The sequence below is a fragment of the Cebidichthys violaceus genome, unplaced genomic scaffold (assembly GCF_023349555.1).
Source record: "Cebidichthys violaceus isolate CVI_PGR_0920_01 unplaced genomic scaffold, fCebVio1.0.p SCAF_21, whole genome shotgun sequence".
NCBI classification, from domain to species: Eukaryota; Metazoa; Chordata; class Actinopteri; order Perciformes; family Stichaeidae; genus Cebidichthys; species Cebidichthys violaceus.
This window is the reverse complement of record NW_027176384.1, coordinates 4,216,150-4,222,265: the sequence shown is the minus strand read 5'-3', so window position 1 is coordinate 4,222,265 and position 6,116 is coordinate 4,216,150. Positions and strand designations below refer to the sequence as shown.

The 6,116-nt window shown below is 38.9% G+C and overlaps 1 protein-coding gene across 1 annotated transcript in view; it reads left to right on the top strand.

The window, feature by feature from the left end:
- The window catches only part of zgc:162331 (uncharacterized protein LOC793007 homolog), a 41,767-nt gene that overhangs the window by 869 nt on the left and 34,782 nt on the right, over positions 1 to 6,116 (top strand). The window lies entirely within an intron of this gene.

Genomic DNA, 6,116 nt, shown 5'->3' with positions numbered 1-6,116 from the left:
GCCACATTTATCAGCCCGGATAGGTATGCTAATTCATCACGGCTTTGCCCCCACCCTCTTTGGCCCTGTATGGACCAATCAGGGGTGAGTAAAGTTTTCACAGGGCGTGGGTGTGTGCGTGTGCACGTATCCGGTAGTTTTTGCAGCAAAACTGTCTCTACACATGAATTGAATGATTTACAGGAAAATTATGTGAAACATAAATACATATTATTAGAATGACATGGTTGCTGATTAAAATGTAGTTATTAACATTAAAGAGGCATAAATAGAATATAAAAAATAACTTTGATCATACAACATGCTATGAAGTGTTCTAGTGTGTGTGACCAATGGTATAATAAAAATGGTTCTAAGTTTTGATTACGTAATGTGAAATCATATAACCCTAAACAAGAATCCTTAACACATCAACAACATTACACAGTGAAACAAATAGAGTCCGTGGACTGAAAGGGAACCGATCAGGTGAGCCCTGAAGTCACATACTGCCCTCTAGAGGATTCAGTGAAGTGGTGCAATGACAGTTTTATTCATATAGCAGATTTCATTACATGTAAACTCAAAGTCTTTACATTTAAAGACAACATATAAAGACAGAAGCATAAACATGAGGACATAGGTAGCATAAACAAAATAAATATAAGAATACAGTAGCATACACAAGCATACACCCAACCACGCTGCAATAAAACAAACATATACACAATAAAATAGAAATTACATAGCCACACGGATAGCCAATTGTACAAGAAATAAGCAATATATAAACATAAATGTCACAGATTAATCAGCGTTGTTCATCCAACTGTTTTAAAGGTTTAGATTTGTGGGCATCTAGCAGAGGTTGCAGCCAACCAACTGAAACGTGCGCCGAACGTGTTGGAGAACTACGGTTGCCAAAGCAAAAACACAAACGGCCCTATCTAGAGCATTAACTGTATACAAGAAGTGGACATTGTCACTGTGACCTTACCCATTGGTTTGTGGACTGCTGTTTTGAAGCCTCAAGTCCAACATTTTGGCCATCGCCATCTTGGTTTTTGCAACCGGAAGTGATACGAGAGGGTCGATCTAAAAACAACTGAACTCCGAGACATTTTTGGTCTATTTGACTCTAAATGAACCATAATTTACTAAATGAACATCATGTTGTATTGAAGAAGACTTGAAACTAGAGATTGAGACCATAAACTCATGTTTACAATATTTACTGAGGGAATAAAGCAAGAGAGAAGTAGTCTCATAGACTTCTATACAATCAGACTTTTTTTTGCAACCACAGGAGTCGCCCGCTGATGACCATTTGAAAGGATGCAAGTTTAAGGCACTTCTGTATATAACTTCACTTTTCAGACCCAGAGGCAGCCACCGGAGATCTAGAGTCAGTGTTTAGTTTGACCGTTCTGGACTCGGTGAAGAGGTTCGCTCCATATGCAGATATGAACTGCTCATTCTAAAGTAACAAAAGCACAACAACTCATATTTTGAGGTGATTATACACTAAAGAAAACACATTTATGCTACACACTGGCTCTTCAAGTGGAAAAAATGATGATTAAATATACTAAAAAAATGTTTTTGTTTATGTAGTTATCACCAGGGCCAGGTCAACCCTCCAGAGCAAACGTCAGCAATTAGGTTCAACCATTTAAGAATACATTTGATATATTAAACAGAGTGCTAAACAGAGTTATACCAGCTTATGCATGTAATACTAATTTAGCCAAATTCAATTACTCACACACATACACACAGGAGTCACTTGATGTTGTACTAAAACACAACATCAAGAAAGAAGTTACAACTGTTCAAGCAACCGTGCACAGAAAAAGACACAGTAGCTGCAGCTTGCATGACTCTTTTCATGCGGTATTACAAGAAACGTCAGATTTATTGGGATTCCCGAGCATTCTTTCATGAGCCTTGTATTTACTTTGCTTTTTACATTTATGATAAATTATGTCAAAGTGTTGCTGTATGCCATTGAAGGAAAGGTTTTAGCTTTGATCAGAAGGTCAGATATGTTTTGTTAGAGGTCCTGATTTGGCAAAACTGAGCTGAAAATCATCTGAAATAAAAAAATTCCATAAAGTGCCATTTTCCTGCCGGGAGCAGACCTCGGTCAGAAGTTACGAAACAGGTTAAAAACGCATGTGTTACATGAAAGCTGTGGATTCAAACCCATGCGCAGGGCCGTCACATGACAGGAGTCCACACATGCTGTATGCACCATTTAAACTCACAAACAGATTTTCCTTCATTGCGTAATGAGGATTAATTCTTAGCTTCCCATCCAGCCAAAAAAAACAACAACTGGCGCCTCGGTAAAGGCAAGGGAGACATTTCAAGGGATTGTCTGTGTTTATGTGTGTTTGTCTCCTCTTCACTGGACATTTGAGCTTACATAATCCAATCACTGTCAAGTCTCACTAAACCTCTTTGAGTCTTAAACTGCATAAGACTTTGTCAATGGCTTCACACTTCACACAGAGTTCCCACTGTGTGTGTGTGTGTGTGTGTGTGTGTGTGTGTGTGTGTGTGTGTGTGTGTGTGTGTGTGTGACTGTACGGAGGGTTATAAGTGACAAAACTTACCATAAAAGTGCAATGTACATGGTAAATATCTGCCCCTCTATTTTCTGATGTGCACATTAGTAGCATTTGTCCAAGTGTGAGTAACACTAGGTTATTGTGTCTAGACAGCTGCCGACGAAGCCTCACAGTAGGGGAAGTTGGTCAATTCCATCATTTGGCGGGTCTCCGTTTTTCCTTTTGCTCCTCCCCTGGTTCTGATTGGATTATAGTCTGGCTGCGGGGCGTTTTGTTTGAATTCTAGTCTTCAGGGCTACAGGCGTTGCCGGGTACTCATGGGACGGTTTGCCAGGATTTTAGAAACTAGAGAGCCGAATGTTTTGTAAAGAAAAAAATGGAGCAAAAGGAGAGTGAATATTGGACTTTTTTGCCAATAACATGACTACAACTGACTGCTAATGTTGCATGGTGTCTTCTGGGTGAAACAGAAACAGAATTGGCTGCAAACACATGATTAGTCATAATTTAAAAAGGTGACAATATGTAAATTGTGTGTTTACAGCTTGTTTCTGCTCCCCACAAGTGGCCAAAAAAAATCAGTGACTGCAGATTTTTTAAACAAACCATCTTCTCTTATAGACATAGCATAACAAATATTTGAACCCTAGGATAAAAGAATATCACCTCTAACAGAAAAGGGAAAGGGATTTTTCTTTTGAAAAGCAAATTGTTCCTGGAACTCTGGAGCTCCTGTAGTTCTTCCATAATGTTGAGGCTGATGTTCATACCCTCATGATGTGTTGAGCTGCACAGTCTCATTCAACTATCCTAACATCGTATTAATGTGATAATATATGTTTACAATAGACTGTAAGATAGTATCATTTCACAGGAGCTTCCCTATAACGTGGCTAGTCTGAGGCAGAGCTGTCCAGTCTGCTGTGGTGCTGAATCCTGATAATGAGCAGCAGCTTGTTTTATTTGCCTCCTATCGTTATGTTGTAAAGTAAAGCAAGAGTTGGTAGTAAGACAGGAGAATCATCACAATCCTAAACTTTAACATACAATTAAATTAAATTAAATTAAATTAAATTAAATTAAATTAAATTAAATGTTAACAGAAACAAGATGGAATGATATACACCACAAAAATGCACAAGATTAAAAGAAAACACAGCCCATCAATTCAGTTTGATCAATTGCATCCAGATGAGGGTGATGCACATTATTTACCAATAGCAGGAGAATAGAAGAGTTGCCTGAAAGGAGACTTACAGTATCTTAACTTGTGTAGGTCCAACAAAGACAAAGACGTCCACAGACACATCCGAGCCGGTCACAGAGATAGTTCAACAAGTTTCCTCCAAACTTGCTCTGAGGATCAGCACATTGTTCCAGGGCAAGTCTGGAAAATCCAGCCGGTTCTTGGAACAACTGCCACTGTGTTTACTTTTGTTACTGTTTTTATTTTATTTGGCAAAGATGCCCAGAAACTGGATAAAACCTGTTGTGATCCCTCTCCCAGCTCACAGGTGTGTCTCATTTATCTCCTCACTTTCCCCACTCTGTTTTCTTGTTAAGGTTAAAAAGGGCTATTCCATACTGTTTTGCCTTTTCTCCCTTCTCTGTTTAGTGAGTTAAAGTAAAATGTGTTGATTTTGCGCATGTGCAATTTGTAATGTTAATTAGTTATTCTGAGTTATATCACAGTTCTACATTTATATCTGGCCATGTGTCACTCACACAATAGTGTCTCAATACTGTAGCAATGGCTCCATGATAGCCTTTTTGGGAGATGACGGCTCTTGTTTTTTAGAATGTGAAGCCCTTAACATCCAGTTTCCTTTAATTTACTCTTTAAGTGCATTTAAAAGCCCATAATGTCCATAACATTGAATACGACATAAACACTACAGAAAACATTGTTAGCTATCATTTGTTAAGGGTTTAACACAATATTCAAAACCTAGACTCTTCCATAAAATCCATCTAGCACTTTCTGGGATCAAAACTCCAGCGTCACTTGAAGCATAACAATCTATTTTATTGTGAAAGCAAAACACTTCTCTAGAAACTTTGGGATCTCTCCACAAGAATCCAAAATAAAGTTTGTACAGGTGTAAACAGTTTACTGCAGTTGTTATACTTATATTTATTAGAGAATGCATTTGTAAAGGAACACAAAAGTATTTGAGGAAAAACAACTTAAATGTGTGTAAGTGAAGGTGCAATGGTGGAGGGGATTAAAGATCAAATTACAGTAATACCTAATGACCACAAGGTGGTGCTGCACACTTCCCCGGCTATGAGTTAGAGCTGAGATATACAGTACTGCTTGTATTTTATGTAAATACTCAACAGGCTTTGGTTCATGAGGGCAACAAGATTTATCACGGTCTGGATGAGTTTCTATTGATATTTTCTTTTTTGGTATTGCCGTTTAATTCTGAAAAACAACAACTTTTATTTCATTTTGTCTGAGTTTTATTTTTGTTGTTTTTTGTGACGGTCACATATGTTCTTATAATTTCTAACGGGTTTAATGTAGGCTTTTTAGCACTCTGCTGGTGTTGCTGATGGGGAGGATTACAGTTTAGTGAAATGTAAATAGAAAACGCAGTGCCAGATTGCAGCAAACTCTGACCTCAGATTAGGAATCACATCCAGCACGCATAAAACACACACACACACTCACACTCACTCACACACACACACACACACACACACACACACACACACACACACACACACACACACACACACAAATATCTGTTTTGACAACTAAATCCATATGAGTCTGCTGTTCCAGCTCCACAGCTACTCTCAGTCTTTAAACCTTCAGCTCTCAAAGAGGCAAGATGATTAGGCTTTCATCATTTTTTATTTATTTATATTTTAATATTTTCCACCTGTTTCGCTTTCGTTGTTTTGGTTTAGTCATTTTGAAGTGTCTTTGTAAATCCTCTCTTCCCTCTTAGTTTCAGCATATAAAATGGTTCTTACGCCCTGCGAAAGGTGGAACATGAACGTTTAAGATTCACACACTTGTCGTCGTGCTGCTGCTGTCTCGTTGACCTCTCCTGGAACCACACTTTCTTGCTCGTAATTGACACTCACTACGGCCAGGTCCCGCTGTGCAGATCAAGTGGAAGATCAGACGAGCTCCGGGGGTCCCAAAGTCTCACCAGCCTCACACAGCATCTATCTGTCCCATAATCTGCCGCTGCTGCTTGCCTCTCAAATTAACGGCAAAACTGCGGGGAGTCGCCCACAGATCGGCTCTTCACTCCAATCCCCAGAGTACAAGTACAAGTAGTTCAGTGTTTTCTGTGCTGTGAGTTGAGGGGTAATCTGGGGAAACCAGAGAACTGTCAAAGTAAATACAGTTTGACAAAACTTATGTTTTTTTCTGGTTTAAAATGTTCCTGTTTTTCTTCACGTCTTGCCATCTTCTCTTCAGCTGCTGTGATGGCCCAGTTTTTCCGGCAGAGATCAATAACTTCAAGTTATCTCATCTTTCATATTCAGCGGCGTTTTGAGGTTACACTCCAATCCTCAACAACTCTAAGTCTACAGTGTGGA